The sequence below is a fragment of the Dermacentor albipictus genome, chromosome 2 (genome assembly GCF_038994185.2).
Source record: "Dermacentor albipictus isolate Rhodes 1998 colony chromosome 2, USDA_Dalb.pri_finalv2, whole genome shotgun sequence".
NCBI classification, from domain to species: Eukaryota; Metazoa; Arthropoda; class Arachnida; order Ixodida; family Ixodidae; genus Dermacentor; species Dermacentor albipictus.
The window spans coordinates 201,648,598-201,664,824 of record NC_091822.1 but is presented as its reverse complement, the minus strand read 5'-3'; positions in this window follow the sequence as shown (position 1 = coordinate 201,664,824).

Here is a 16,227-nt window from a genome sequence, read left to right as displayed (position 1 = left end):
CAATGCCTCATGGCAGCAGATGATGGCAGCGCAGCAGGCGTCGAGGCGACACGGCCATTTGTAGTTCCTTAGTGTGATTGTGTAATGAAGCGAAGGGAGGGACAAAATGTGATGTCGGATTATCTGAAGAACGAACTCGTCAGGAAAATGATAACAAATGGCTTGCCACGAATAACAGTACCATAGAAGTTTGTAGTAAAATTGATGTAGATTCCTAATGTCCCTAACATTAAAGTTCAATCGCTTACTTATGGTTACTAATGACAGACTCGCCAGATTAATATCTGCAGTTCTTGCTCACCTAAAATTTAATTTTGAATATGTAGAGCAGTACCGCAAATGTAACGCAGGCAAGGTTTACGAAAGTCATTTGTGGTGACAGAAAGTGAGAGATGAAAGCGAAGTTACTTGAAGGCAAACACTTTGCTAGGATAACTGGCACGGGGCGGGCCTGAAGTTATGCGCACTTGAGCACCCGCTAAATGTTTTTCTCACTAGTGCCGTAAAGTAAATCATTCAAACAAGTTCAAGCTAGGCGGAATAAAAGCCTGCTTAAAGCAGATATAAACGCACGGAAAATGAAATTGGCAATGCGCTCAATTCAAGCTGACATTTGGCAAGGTAAATCGTGCTTGGCTTTTAAAATCTGCCTCAATGAATGGGACTAGATAAGAATTTCTTCACAAGTTGCCACAAATCGTAATCATAACAGCTGCGAAAAACCATACTCACGGTCAACTTTCTGTGGCAATGAATGTAAAGCTACGGGAAGGCACATGTGTTACCAAGCCAAGTAGGCTGGCAGCGTTTGACAGCGCTTTTTTTTTCTTTGAAGAGATGCAGCGTCCTCGCGCAACCGTATCGTGTTTGTCGAGACGCGGAATGGAAAAGCCGCAATAGAAGTCCACTTGAACACTCAGCGGCATGCTTTGTTTTGTTTAGCTGCAGTGTGTAAACAAAGAGTTCTTCTCCCCAACTTAAACTCACGCGGACGGAAATGTGGGACTTTTGTCAGCAGCGCTCTCGCACGTGTGCGCTGTGCCTTCGTAGCTTCCCCTTGATTGCCTCAGAAAGTTGTCAGCAAGTATACCACGACATGGATCACCAGTCCTTTTATTTTTTTCTTGTCCAAGATAGATTCACAAGTCAACACGTCACTTCATCTGTCTGACGCCTTTAATGTGGTTCACCCAAATGTGTACGGATGGGCAAAACAGATTAGGGAAGTTGCAGTGGAAGCGCCAAATAATTCATTGTTATATTTTCTCTTACAGTATTTTTACATCAATTCCTCAGTATTGCAGTCAATGAATAAAGCACCACAGTAGAGCTGAACTTGATATTGTTCTGATTGATCATCACAGACAATATAAAATGCCAGAAAAATCGGCCAAAATAAAAAAAAAATCACATTCGCAATATGTTACTTTTTCTAGGTATCAGGGCAAGATTGAGTGAAACACAATGATGACATCTCGCAGATGACAGGGTGGGCCGAAAACTAATACTGCTCAGGTGTCACTCAACTCGTTTTTGGTGGCTGCCCTGGGTAGAATTAAAGTTGTCGACACAGTTGGCATCTTTGCTGCAAAAAGAACTCGCGAATTTTCAAGCCCTGCAAACATCCATCTTTTTAAATGTCACAGTTGTTATTGTTTTTACTCTCCTCAATAACAGCAAACTACGCTCGATATGTGCCTAACTCCTGCGGTGATGCAGAGCTCTCCCCAGTGTAGAGCAGCCAACCGAGCTTAGTAGTTGTTGACCACCAAACCTTTCCTTTATTCTCTTTTTACAAAGGATCCGTTTTCAATAAAAAGGGCAGTGCTCAAACAGCTCGCCTTGAGTAAGAGATATTGCTTTACGGCATTTATGTCGCAGATTTAGCACCCAAATTGCAGCACTCGGCAGCTTTTTGCTGGAGAATCGACCACAAGCCTACTGGGATTCATCATCATCAGCCAATATTTTGTGTCCACTGCAGGATCAAGGCCTCTTCCTGCGATCGCCAATTAACCCTGTACTGCGCCAACCGATTCCAACTAGCGCTTCCGAATTTCTTCATTTCATCCCCCCCAAGTATTCTGCCGTGCTTGACTGCGCTTCCCGTCTCTTGGCCCTCATTCTGTAACCCTAATGGTCCACCGGTTATCTAACCTACGCATCACATGGCCTGCCCAGCTCCCGTTCTCTCTCTTAATGTCAATTAGAATATCGGCTATTCCCGTTTGTTCTCTTATCCAAACCGTTGTTTTCGTGTCTCTTAACGTTACTGCTAACATTGTTCGTTCCATCGCTCTTTCCGCTGTCCGTAACTTCCCCTCAAGCTTCTTTGTCAGTCTCCAAGTTTCTGCCCCTTATGTTAGCGCCGGTAGAATGCACTGATTGTACACCTTTATTTTCAATGATAATGGTCAGCTTTCAGCCCGGACCTGACAATGTCTGCCTTATGCGCTCCAACCCTTTTTTGTTCTTCTGTAAATTTCCTTCCCAAGATCAGGGCGCCTTGCGAGTAGTGGAATTGTGTAAATTGAATTGAATTGGATTTATTGATAGGAAAGACAGAGAGGCCGACCTGAGCTAGTGCGCTCTAGTCTGCTACTCTGCACTGGGGAAGAGGGAAGGGGAGTGAAAGTACTGGGATGGATGATGATAATAAGAGAAGTGGTGAGTGCTTATGTACATGAGACAGTTGTCTTGTTAGAGCCACTCGTCGAGCTTGGTGTCCTGCAGAAACATCAACAATACCTTTATTGCACGTATTGAAATTGCAGTGTCAGGCCATTGGCCGAGGATAGCTTCCTCCGACAGTGGTTGCCTGCCAACACCGGCTAAGAAACTTTCTAACGTCCTTCGCTCCAGCATATATGCTGGGCACTCGCACAGTAGGTGTTGCTCACTGACAGTGAAGCAAGATTGTGTAAAAGTTTATGATAAAGTTATGATGACACGGTCACCTCTCCTAAGGTAGATCCAGGATGCTCCTTCTCGTGTGGGCACCTTTCTTCGATTTCAAGCGCCACGTCACCTTTAAGGCAGCAGTAGAGAATCTCAACTTCTGCATCACGCTCATGTACCGCCTCCCATCCTGACAAACCACTTCACATTCGATTCCGGCGGAGGACGAATAGCCCAGGGTGTAAATATCCCTTAAACATAAATATTACGTTTTCAAACAGACAAACTGGTTTCGTCAATTCTATATTTCTTGCGCGTGAGTCATTTCAGAGTCTTAAGAGCATGATGGCGCCGTTTAAAGAGATGCAGAAAAATATACATTTTTCGCGTACGCTTTATCCATTTTCTAGCATCCTAAGCCCTTTGGATAATAACAGATAGATTTATATACAGCGCAGATTTTGTTAATGAAGCTTCGTGCAGGGTGTGCCATGGTAGCTGAATGGTTGCACCGACAGGGACTGGTACTCTGTGCATACTGTGCTTCCTGCGTGGCAACACAAACATTGAGGCATTTAATATTCAACTGTCCCTCCTTCAGTTTGCAGTGGTGCGGACTTTACAGAGGCTACCGACTACTTGGCTTATGCTACAGCAGACGACATTCTAGAAATTTCCCATTGTCCGTGCGTCTAAACGTGATCAAGCAAACAGAGCCAGACTATAATTTTTGAAGCCGACAAATCTAGACTACCCATTTAGCCTAGTATTTTGCTTCGATTTTGTGCTAATTTGTGGACCGTTCGCCGGACGTGAAGTGCCACCCGATGAGTGTGCGACGGACATGCGTGTTTTACTACCGTGTTGTTCTTCACCCTAGAGCCGGAAGGGACTGTGCTCCTGCTGGTGGCAGTTGCCAGTTAGCCATCTTCATCTTTTCTGTAATTGTTTTGACGTGTTCAAAGCAAACAAATAAACAAGCAGCATGGGCTGCTTCGAGACGATTTGAATGGCCTAACCTATAGCTATCTCAACGGGATAGGGTGCCGCTGCACGCGCATGCGCTTGCCTTCGTTACTTTCGCCGATGCTCTCCGTTACACGGCGCTGACCGTCATGCTGGTCGACTTTCCCGTAAGATCATTAGTTTTTTGGAATTGATTATAGCGAGGGGGCCCTTCACTATAGCCGTCACACCATATTGACGGGTGGTAGCAGCTGATGCGGAACCCCCATAATAGCTGGTTTTATGCTTGAACCCCGACAAGCATCAATGCGAAGAATTTGAAGATGCAAGAGGCTTACTTGGCAATTCGTTTTCTGACAGTTCGGTTTTTTACTGAAAGCGTTTACTGAAAAACGTTATACAAAGATTTACTATACATGCTATTTCTGCCTCCATTTTGCCGATCACTGTATGCATGGAATGGCCAGGCCACGATGTACAAAGCGAATTCGTGCAATCTATACATCCCCTGGCTTTCTTTTATAAACTTCACACTGAAATCCTGCTGGTTAAAACGTGGCTAAAGAAAAAGGTTACCTTTGTGTCTTCTGTTAAATGTCGTCTTTGTGACAGAAACAATTCAATGTTGTTTTCTTAGCTCTAAAAGCGCTACCCTATTTTGGGATGTCCTTCATCAAACTCTAAAGAAAGACCTTGAAATCAATTACTATACTGTGTGATACCTGCTGCCGACCTCCGATGATAATGTACCTTTCGAGATGTTTTTCTCGTGGGAATGCACAGTTTGTGGAAAACGCGAATGTTGGACCACAGTTCCGATCCGATTGTACTTACAACGATGAATTTCATCTAGATTAATGTCCGCCTAAAACACGTTTATGATTGACTTGATATCAAAGCGGATTGGCACCCCATTTTGGTTAGGTGTTTACTGTTACTATCCTGCACAAGCGGAGCCAGCATTTCCACCTGAAGTATGAACAATGCTCGCTCTTCTATGTGGGACTGTCATTGTGCCCGCCATTTTATGACTTTCCACAACTGATGAATGTTTTATTGAGTTACATATTACTGTAGCAAAGACCAAGGAGGAAAAAGAAAAGCTTTATGGCACCGCGGAAAAGAGTCGAGTTCCTGTTTGAAGGGTTCTAAGTTGGAATTTGGAATGGTGTGGGTATTTTTTTTTAAGCTTGCCGCAATATTTCTTTCGTGTTTGAATTCTGCGTACTTGTACTTTTGTCCTACGCTTCACGACCACGCCTGTCGCAGAGGGCTCATACCAAGGTGAGCGAAGTGACCTGTTGCGTAGCCCATGAGGCGGGGGTAGATACCGCTTTAGCAGCCGCGATCCAATGAAGAACGATGCGTTGTTACGTTGTCAATGTGCACCCCCAATGAGACGCGCCCTCCGTCAACTGGCTAGCAAAACTAGGTGCACATGTGATGGAACAACAAAGGGCCCCCTCAATTTACCAACTACACGGCCCGTCTGAATAGCGTGCACACTATTATCACGGGCCCCCTCACCGTAGTGAGTGCCTAAAAAGATGAGAGAGCTCGACTGTCGTCATCTTTACGCAAGGGGAGGAGGAGACTGATTGCATTGATTGGAACTTTTATTAGAAGGGATGGCCCGGGGTTCTAAGATAGGGGTAGGGGATCAGGTGAAAGAAAGGGTGCCTGCTTCCTTCGCAAAGGTCAGAAAAGCGTTTATTCTTATGGTGCATCTGCTTGAGGTGCGGCCTAGCCTTCGTACGATGCCACCTTTAGAGGTCGGGTGTGCTTGTCCCTGAGGGTGGCTGTGGCAGGACAGGACCAGATCATATGTTTAAGATCGACGTCGATCGCAGGGCAGTTGGGGCATTCCGCTTGTGTTGTTTTCCACTTGCTCAGAACATCCGGTGTAATTTATGCCTTAGCTCTTGCTTTGTAGATGAGAACCTGGGATATTCTAGGAAGGTGAGTGGGAATGGGAGGAAGGATGCTAGGAATGGACTCCCGTTGTAGAGCCTTCCTCTCGTGTTTCAACCGGGCAATCTGGTGATCTGGTACAACGACGGACGACGGGGAGCTATAGGTATGGTCCAGCAGCGACGGGCTCACTTCTTGGCTGCGATGGCGGTCTTTTCTAATTTTCTCGCCTGCAGCTTCATGGGCCGCCCTGTTCCCCACTCCCGTCATGTTGTGACCAGGTGTCCAGTGTACGAAAATGCGTGCATGTCTATTGTCCCGCAGGTGGCGGCAGGCTAGTTTTATGCGGTGCGCTATGATATTCGTGTAGGATCGGGAGTTCAGTTGCTTGACGACCTCTTGACCATCGGCGTAGATGTGAACCGTGTCTTCGGTGCGCGCCTCACAGAGTTGAATGGCTTCTTCGATGGCCAGTAGTTCAAGATCGGTGGCTGTCCAGGAGGAGGAAGAGGAGGAGGAGCAACTTTATAATTGCAGAAACTGTTTCGCGGTTTATTCCGGGGTGGTTCCCTCTGACAGGGCTCCACTGGCGATCACGGCTCGCCGGGCCTGGTCGAGGGTCGCCAGTTGGCTTTCCAGGTCCAGTACGGAGAGTCTCGCCTCCCAAGACCACGTAGCGAGTGTGTGTTGTGACTCGTGGCGAAATTGCGTCGCCTGGACGGTCGGTACATTCGTGTGTTATGTGCACGAATGTCGCTGTGTGGTTGCTACACCAGGGACTTGTCCGAGACGTATAACTGTCTAGGGAGACTGCGTGTAGACGAGACAAGTGTGGGTATGTGTTAGTTTGCAGGCGGCGTCAGTCCCTTGTCTGGAGTTTATTGAGAGCTTTGTGTGGGGGAGCGTATTGCGTTCTTCCGTGACGTTGGTCCTGTAGTATTTGTCGACCTGTCGTTAATAACTCGTAGGTCACTCGTCGGTCTGTAGGGGGCTGAAGAACGGTGTGCTCTGCCGCTCGGCTAGTGAGACCTCGAGCTGCGCAGTGCGCCTCTTCGTTTTCCCGCAGGCCTTCATGCCCGGGGCGCCAGACGATACCGTGGGTCCATTCTAGTGGGCGACCCAGGATTCGAATGGCTTGTATAGGGAGCGTTGCATTCATGTATAGACGACACGCCGCTTGTGAGTCCGTAAGGACGCGGGCGGACCTTCCCTTGCTCTCGGCGTCGCGAAGTGCGAGAGCGATCGCTGCTGCTTCTGCTGCTGCGCTGCCTGTGGCGCGGATGGAGGCAGAGACTACCAGGTTTCCTTGATTGACAACGGCGAGTGTGTATTTGGGCCAGCAACGTAGCGACGAGGGATACGGGCTAGCGTCCGTGAAGTATGTATCTGGGTCTCTGAAGCAGCGTTTGTGCAACATACGGGCACGCGCTGCTCTTCTCTCTTGATTGTTGGTGGGGTGCATGTTCTTGGGGATAGGGTCTACCACAATGTTCTCTCTAATGTGGTTAGTCAAGAGTTGTGTTTCTTCTTTGCAGTACTGAGGTGTCAGCGGGTACCCTAGCCGTTGAAGAAGGTGTCTTCCCTGTTGAGTCTTGTTGAGGCGCTCTGCGCTATGAGCGTGACACTTGCTAGCTCCTCAAAGGTGTTGTATACACCTAGCGCTAGTAATTTCTTTGTGCTGCTTGACGTTAGCTGTAAAGCCCTTTTGTACGCCATTCTTATGAGAGTGTCCATGCGCTCTGTCTCGCTTTTGCGCTTGACTTGATACGGGAGTGCGTACGTGACACGGCCGATGACGAGGTCTTGTACCAGTCTTAAGATATCGTCCTCTGTGAAACCATCTTTGCTGCGCGCTACTCTGGCGATGAGTGATGCGGTGCTTGTTATAACGTGATTTAATTTCTCTGAGGCTACCTTTATGCCGTTGTTCTCCTGGACGTGCGTACCTAGTGAGCGTGCGGTCGGGACGCGCTTTATAGATTGCCCGGCAATCTCAAGATGTATTGGCGGGGCTCGATGTTCCTTAGTTTCCTTGGGTCAGAGTTGAAGGTACTCCGACTTGTGTGGGGCACACCTCATTCCTGCTGTGGTTAGGTATGACTCGATGTGTCCGATAGCTGTGAGTAATGTGTTTTCTCTGTCGCCGTATGAACCCTTGGTTGCCCATAGGGTGATATCGTCGGCATAGAAGGCACATCCGAGTTTTGGGATGTTTTCCAGTTGTAAAGCAAGTTTTCTAAGTCCGATGCTGAAGAGGAAAGGAGATATTATTGATCCTTGCGGAGTACCCTTCTGCCGTAGATTGTCTGATTGTAGGCCTGCTATGCCGATGCGGGCTTTGCGGTGGCTGAGAAAAGCCACGGTATAATGGTATACTCGCTCTCCGCATCCTATGGCGGCGAGGCCATCTAGGATGGTATCGAGTGCTATATTATCAAATGCTTTTTCCACGTCAAGGGCTAGGAGTATGTTGCTGTTGCTGTGCGGTTGTGGGTTGAGGACCTCTTCCTTGAGCAGGAGGAAGACATCCCGTGCTGACATGCCTTTCCGAAATCCGTACATGCAACTGGGGTGTAGTCCATGTTCTTCCATGTGTTGTTTTATTCGAGTGAGTACAATTCGTTCAAGAAGCTTGCCAAGGCAATACGTGAGCGAGATCGGTCGTAATTGATCGAGCCTGCGCGGTTTTCCCGGTTTGGGTATAAGGACTATGTGAGCTGTAGTCCATTCCTCGGGTAATGTTCCGCCCGGTGTCCATATTTCTTCGTTCAGCTGCTTTGTAAAGGCTCGCAGGGTTTCATCACTTAGGTTTCTCAAGATGGCGTTGGTGATCCCGTCGGGACCCGGTGCCGTGTTTTTCTTGAAGCTCTGTGCTGCCGCGTATACCTCCGCATACGTGATGGGTGCATCAAGTATCTCGTTCGGAGGTCCCGGATATTGTGGGTATGCTTTCGGATGCCCGGTCCGGATTCCCGTGTATGTTTGCTGTAGTTCCTTTAAGAGTTCATCCTGGGTTCCCGGATATTCGCCAACGAGTATTGTAGGGTTGTTTTTGTTTCTGTTTTCGTATTTGAAGGAACGATGATGCTGCGGAGTATGTTCCACGTCTTTTTGGTGCTTAGCGTGCCTTTAAGCGAATCGCAGAACGTGCGCAAATTGTCCCTGTGAACCTTCAGGGCATAATTGCTGGCCTGTTTTGTGACGTTTGCTATCCTAAGTCTAAGTTTGCGATCTAGCTTCTGTTCGCGCCATCTTTTTGTGAGGCCTCTGCATGCTTCCCATAAGTGTATCAGATGGTTGTCGATTGCCGGCGTGTCGGTATCGGTTCGGTACACTTTAGTGTTGGCGTCATATAGTTCTTTGATGCGTTGGGCCCACTCCTTGATCGTGGTCAGGCGGCCTTGATGTTCCGGGAAGGGTGGACTTGTATCCAACTCAAGCTGTTGCCTCTCCCTAAACTTAGTCCAATTTGTAATTTTGGCTTTCCCTAGGGGTCGGCGTAGTTTGGCCGAGGCGCTGGTGATTTCGATAATGTAGTGATCTCTACCCAGCGAGTCGTCTAGGACCCTCCAGCTTGTTCCCACGGTATCGTTGGTGATGGTGAGATCAGGGGTCGTGTCCCTGTTGGCGCTGTTTTTTATTCAAGTAGGCGTACCTGGTACAGTAATTAGAATGTATTCGTGGCGCTCTATGGCTTCTAGGAGCTTGGTGCCTTTGGTGTCTGCTTTCAAGTAGCCCCACGTGTTGTGCTTAGCATTGAAATCTCCGGTTATAATTAGGCGATCGTGGTGTTCCAGCATTCGCTGTAGGTGCCGTAACAATGACGCGAAGTCAGCCTTTTTGTCGCGGGGGGGGGGGGGGGGTGGTTACTGTATACGTTGCATACGACTTGTTTAGGTCTTCCCTTCTTGACAGGCCACATCGTGGTGATAAGATGTGGGATTTCCTCACCGGGGAGCACTGTAAGGGTTGTTGCCAAATCTTTGCGGACGAGCGTGGCCACCCTACGGTAGCTGGGGTCGTACTGTATTTTATACCCCATAATTGCTTCGGTTGCAGGAAGATAATATCCGGGGCTACTAGCGCCGCCTGTACGTATAGCGAGAGGGATGCGTGCTTCCTTTTAATGTACCTGCAGTTCCAAGACCAGAGCGTGATGATTTCGGTTTCCATTTGAGGCTTACGAGCCATGAAGGGACTTAAAGGGTATTGTGCGTCTGTGTCGGAAGTTAGCATGCTACCGTCATCTGTCTGATAGGGTATTTTACTACTTTTTCGTTTACGCTTGGGTTCCTTGGTTAGAGATTCGTTAAATTATTTCTTTATGTCTTGGAATTCCGCAAAAAGCTGTTGAAATTGTTGCTGTATTTGTTGTATTATTTGTTGTGATTGTTGCAGTGCTTGTTGCAATTGGCCCTGGGTTACCAGGTTGCTCTCAGACAATGAGTGCGCCTGAGGCTGCTTTGGCTGTGTTGTTTGGGGAGAGGGGGCAGTTGTGTTTGTAGTGGCGGATGTCCGGTGAGAGTGCTTAGCTGTGGTAATTGAGATTGTGGCGATCGCTCGCAGGTCGCACCGTGTGTCGATTCAAGCATGGCCACTCTTTTCATTAAAGTTTCGATTTTGTGCTCGTGGTCAGTTAGACGCTGTTTTTGCAGTCTATTTTCCTCAATGACTCTCTGGTATTCTTGATTTTGTGTGATCGGTGTGGATGTGTTTCGTGGCTTGGAAGAGACCACATCCGCCCAGCTTACCTCGTGTGAAGGCTTCTGCTTCCTTGCCGGAGGCGACGGGTTCCTTTTGGGTGTCGGTGGTGCCCGATGCTCGCGGCTCGCTGACCGGGAGCGGGAGCGGGGCGTTCCTCGGTATTGACCAGCCAGCCGCGAGTGTCCGCCCTGTAGGTCTCTTCTTCGTCTTCCGAGGCGAACCATCGTGGGGCTTTCGACTTCATCAGGGCTGATGATGGTGTGGGTCGGGGTCGAACCGGTTTGAGTCGCTGCTTGCACGAGCGGTCACCGGTTGGGTGGGCCTCCCCGCACGAGACGCAGTTTATCTCGCATTTGTGTCCATCGGTTGGATTAAGCAGTCCACACAATCTACAGATGGGTCTGTCTGGGTTTGGGCACACGTCGGTACGGTGGTCCTTTTTCCTACAGGTCTTGCAGACTTGGAACGTCGGTCTAAATGGATAGCAACGGAGTTCACCTCCGTAGTAGTATACAAATCGTGGTAGATGGGAACCAATAAAGGTCAGCGCTGCACTTTGAGTGGCACCGATCATCCTGGCTGTAAGGATTTCCACGCCTTGTATTCTCACTCTGAGGTGGGCCATGAGGGTTTCGGTGGTTGTGTGCAACGGTATTTCATGTACCACTCCTCTGAGGGTGCCTTCTCATTGGACGGTGTATGCGCGCACTGCGTGTTTTCTGCCGCTAAGTGTTAAGGTGTGGATGTGTCTTGCTTTTTCGGCGACCTCTTCATACTGGGTCGATAGGATGGCTACGTTGGATCCCGGGTTGATTCTCAGTATGAATTTGTCATCCGTGAACTCGTTGTGGCACGCGTCGATGATCGCTCGTGCATGTGTATGAGTAAGCACGTTTCTGAATGGCAGAACTTGATTTGGACGAATGATTATTTTGTAGTCATTTTTCGGAAGGGGTGGAGGTCTAGCGACTCTCCGCGTTGTTGATGTCTTAGTGGTAGTTGCGGGGTCTTTGGGCTTCACACTACCACGTCGCCTCTCCAAGGCTTCTTGCTTGCGTTGCTTTTGTGTTCGTACTGATTGCCAATTGAGATCTTCTCTCATGGTGTTATGGTACAGAGTTTCTTGGCTCACCGGTTCGGTAGTCTGGTCCATGCGTTCTTCTTCGTGTCCTCCGGAAGTTGTATGGAGGGGGTCAACGATCGTAGTCGCTTCGTTCACCATGGTTAGGCCAAGTGCCGTTGCGGGAATCCCCGCCGGCGAAGTAAGCGGTTGCCGCCGCCGGTTAGAGTTAGCGGCTCACCCGTGGTGACGAAACTTTCAAGAATCCTCCTGGGGCCCTCGATGGTCGGATTTCCACGGGGGCGGCGTCGATGCGGTTCTTCTAACGTTAAGAAGCTGGTGAAAGCGTTTCGTGTCGTTTTCTGTTGAAAAAAAACTGGAGGACGCTTAAGCTTCGCCTTGAAGAATGGAACGCGACAGCGTTCCCGTCGACCCACCAAGGGATGTGAGAGAATGGGCTTCGGCGCAGCGACTACGCGCCCGAAGCGCTTGATTTCGTCGGACGTGTGTTCCTGCAGCTCCGGCTTTTGAAGTGCCTTTTCCTTTTGGAACTGTGAAATTCCGACACCTCTGGCCGCTCCTCGCAGCCAGTCCACCTGTGGCACCGAACCGAGCCATCGACGGCCCCCGGGATGCTCCCGGGGGCAAGACAGCGTCACCTAAAGTGAGTCAGAGCGCTTTAGGCTTAGCCGCCTCATCGCGTGAACAGCGTTCCCGCCAAGGCGCAATAACGCCGCGCAAGAAAGAGCAGCTGCGGCAGCAGTTAGCTGTGGAGATCATGGCGACTACTCCTGCTGCTAAGTCGGTTACCGCCACCAACGAAGAGTCGATGGAAGACGAGGTAGGGGACCCGCGAACACAGGCGTCTCTGTGCGACGCTGCATCACCGGGCGCGTCTCCTGTGCTTGCCTCGTCAGTTGCTACTGTCCAGAAGCGTCCGTGTCTGTTGAATCCAGATGCTCTCCCGGAACGCCTGTCTAACAGCCCCCCTGCATCGTACAAAGTTGCCATCCGTCCAAAGGAAGGCTACAACATAGAAGCCATCCCTACGACGACCCTTCAGAAAACGCTCGCTTCTTGCGTCACCGCGACGGGCTTCTCAGGCTACACATATCACCGGGCCTCCAACACGGTGTCGGTGTGGGTGCCGTCCTTAGAGAAAGTGTGTGCCCTGTGCACATTGACAGCAATCACCCTTCCCAGTGGACGCGTCTTGCCGTTCAAGCATACCTGCTCTCTGGCACGGACATCTCTCGCTACGTGGTAACAGGGGTCGACCCCGACGAACCGCCGGAAACTCTACGTGATACTTTGACTTGTGACACTCATCATGTGCTGCTAGCCCGCTACTTAGGACGTGGTCGCACATGCCTGGTAACAGTTTCAGGACCCGCTACCCCACCCAAACGGTTTATCTACAATGGGTGCGTCCTTCGACCTCGTCCATACCGCCCAAGCGTAGTATACTGTTACCAGTGCCTACAACAAGGCCACATGCGTGCATCGTGCCCTAACCCGGCTCCGGTGCAGCCAAATGAGCCAAACACCAACCAAGCATTCCGATGTGGTCTATGCAAATCCAATGACCACTCAATAACGGATCGCACTTGCCCAACGAAACGTAAGGCTCAGAAAAGTAAACACGGCGTTCGCACTTTTCGCCCTACTCCACATACCCAGGACCTGTTGGTGTCTCCCAACCGCTTCGCTCCGCTAACAGAAGAAGATGAGGCCATCGAGGAAGACGACCCTTCATCATCTAAGGGGGTATCTACTCCTCAGGCAACTTACAGCGATGTTACTAGCCGGACTCGCCACAGGCATCGTGCGTCTACAACGGCCCAGGAGGAACTTCAAAAGGAATTGGGTGACATCGATCGCAACATCGAAAAATTGCAAACGGAACTATCCAAACTCAACTCTCGCCGCAACCGCCTTGTCACTGCGAACACTTCGTCGACAACAAATAGGTCATCGGCGGCACAAACGCCTCATAAATGTCATTCACCAGTGCCGGCGACAGGTATTGCGTCTGTGCGTGAACCTGCGCCTAAACTCGCCTCCGACCCGGCATCGCTTCTGCGTTATGTTGTGCAACAGTTACAGGCCCTAACTGCCACTCTTGCGGAGCACTTATTATGATGGCTGCCACAATGGCCTCCAACCCGCCTTCATATGTAATTCAATGGAACTGTCGGGGTCTCGCTAACAAGGTTGGCGAGCTCCGAGAACGCATTCGCTTGGGCTCACTTCGAGCTTGGGCGTTCCTCCTGCAGGAGCAGAACTCTCTTCCTCGAATCTCGGGGTTTACTAGCTACGCAACACCTTCCATCCCAGATCGCCGTGCGTGCCTGTCGGGTGATAAACCAGGCAAAGCAGCTATCTATGTTCGTACCTCCCTCGTTCAGACGGCTATACCTATGGTGACATGGTGCACTGCGTGGCAAGAGGTCGTGGCTGTAAAGGTGCAACTCTCTCAGTGTGCTGTTGTGCTTGTGTCGTGTTATGTGCGTCCTCACTCGGGACAGGCGCCCCGTCTTCGTCTAGGGTGGATCACCTGGCTTCGTCGGTATCATCCTGGCTGTCCTATTCTCATCGTCGGTGATTTCAATGCTCCTCACCGTGAGTGGGGGTACTGTGTGTCTAGTGAACGTGGACGTCTCCTCCTTGATACTCTCACCCAGAACAACTTTAATCTGATTAATGACGTATCCATGCCTACACGACGTTGCACCCACCCACGAATGCCAGCGTATTCACCGGACCTGGCCTGGTGGTTGGGCCATCAGACAGTTACCTGGCATCGGGAACCGGACTGCTGGGGAAGTGATCACCATCCCATTCGGCTCGGCTTAGCCCCTCAGAAAACTGACCGCCTCCGTCGCCAATGTAGGGTAATCGAATGGGACAAGTTTCGTGCTTCGTTATCAAGGGACGCTCTTGCCCCTCTATGCGACCCCATCCCAATGTTACAATCGGCGGTCAAAACAGCCACTTTAACGTCATGGGTCGAGGAATCTCGTCCGGTGCCAGATCTTCGACTCCTGCAGCTTTGGGCACAGCGTCGCCAAGCAGAGGTCCATGCCAGCCGACACCCAGATTCCGTGGAGGCTCAACTCCGCCACCGTCAGCTGACAGCTGCAGCTAGACGCCATGAACGCCGCCTCTCACGTCAACGCTGGTTGGCCTGGTGTTCTTCGCTAGGTCCAACCACGAGCGCCGCCTCAATTTGGAGAACGTTCCGAGCAATGGAAGTTGGTGGACGCTCTCCTGACCCGGCTTCCAGCGCGTGCCTCGCGTCTGGCAAAACCGCAGACGCCTTTGCATTTGACATAGCGCAGGCATTATTTCCCGGTTATGATACGCGGCCACCTGTGGTCTCCGCCCCATTTACGCTTCCGCCGAGTGCAGGGGCACTCCCATCAGCTCACGCTATCACTGGGATGCAGTCTCCGTTCACGGTGGCTGAATTTCTCGCTGCAATAGACCAAGCCAAATTGAAGACTGCCCCGGGTCCTGACGGCGTGACCTATGAAGCGTTTAAAAACCTAGAAGGAGCCACTTTGGAAGATGTTCTCAATTCTTTAAACGCTGCATGGCTGTCAGGAGAAGTACCGGAGCACTGGCTGCAAGCAGCTATAATCGCCATCCCAAAGCCCGGCAAACCTCATGACAACATAACAAATCTTCGACCAATTTCTCTTATGTGTACATTATGGAAATTGTTGGAACGCATGGTGGCTAACCGTCTCCAGTGGTGGCTAGACGTACATCACTGGTACCACCCGTCGCAAGTTGGCTTCCGCCCCCACCTTGGTGCAGAAGACGGCCTAGGTCACTTGTCCTCTATGGTTTTGATTGGTGGCCGATCGACCCGAGTGAGGTCCGTGCTCGGCATGGATGTGCAGAAAGCATACGACCACGTCAGCCACGCTGCCCTCGTTGAAGTGCTACGCTGGATTCACTTACCCGCCCACACATGCAAGTTTATTCACACCTTTCTTACATCTCGTGAATTCGCCATACGCATCAACAAGGAGAATGTGGGATCCTTTCGCCCACATCGCGGTGTACCGCAAGGGTCAGTGCTGGCCCCCATACTTTTCAACATTAGCCTCCTACCCTTGGCATGGCGATTGGGCGACATTGCTGACCTGCACGCACTCATTTATGCGGATGACATCACAGTCTGGACTGTCCACCCGTCTCTCCAAATTCAAGCCACAAGGTTGCAGCTCGCTCTTACGATTACTGATCAATGGTGTTCTTTTCTGGGACTTACGTTGTCGCCTGAAAAGACGGCTCTGCTTCCGGTCGCGAATGCGCGCGGCCGCCGTGCATTCAACACCACCCCTATCGTCCTTCTCTTGCACGGAAACAGAATTCCAATCGTCAACTCACTCCGAGTCCTCGGCCTGGACTTGTACGATTCCGGCTCCGCCGGCCCCTGGATTCGCACAGCACGTCAGAAGACATCCCAAATGCTGCACCTCATCCGTAGGATTTCTCAAAAGTCAGGTGGTGCCACAACCACCATTGCCCGCCTCCTCATACGTACTGTGCTACAGCCAAGATTGATATACCAAGCCCAGTTTCACCACATGACACGAGCAGAGTGGGACCGCTTGGAATCTATCAATCGAGCAGCAATGCGGGTTATTACGGGCCTCCCACAAATTACACCCATT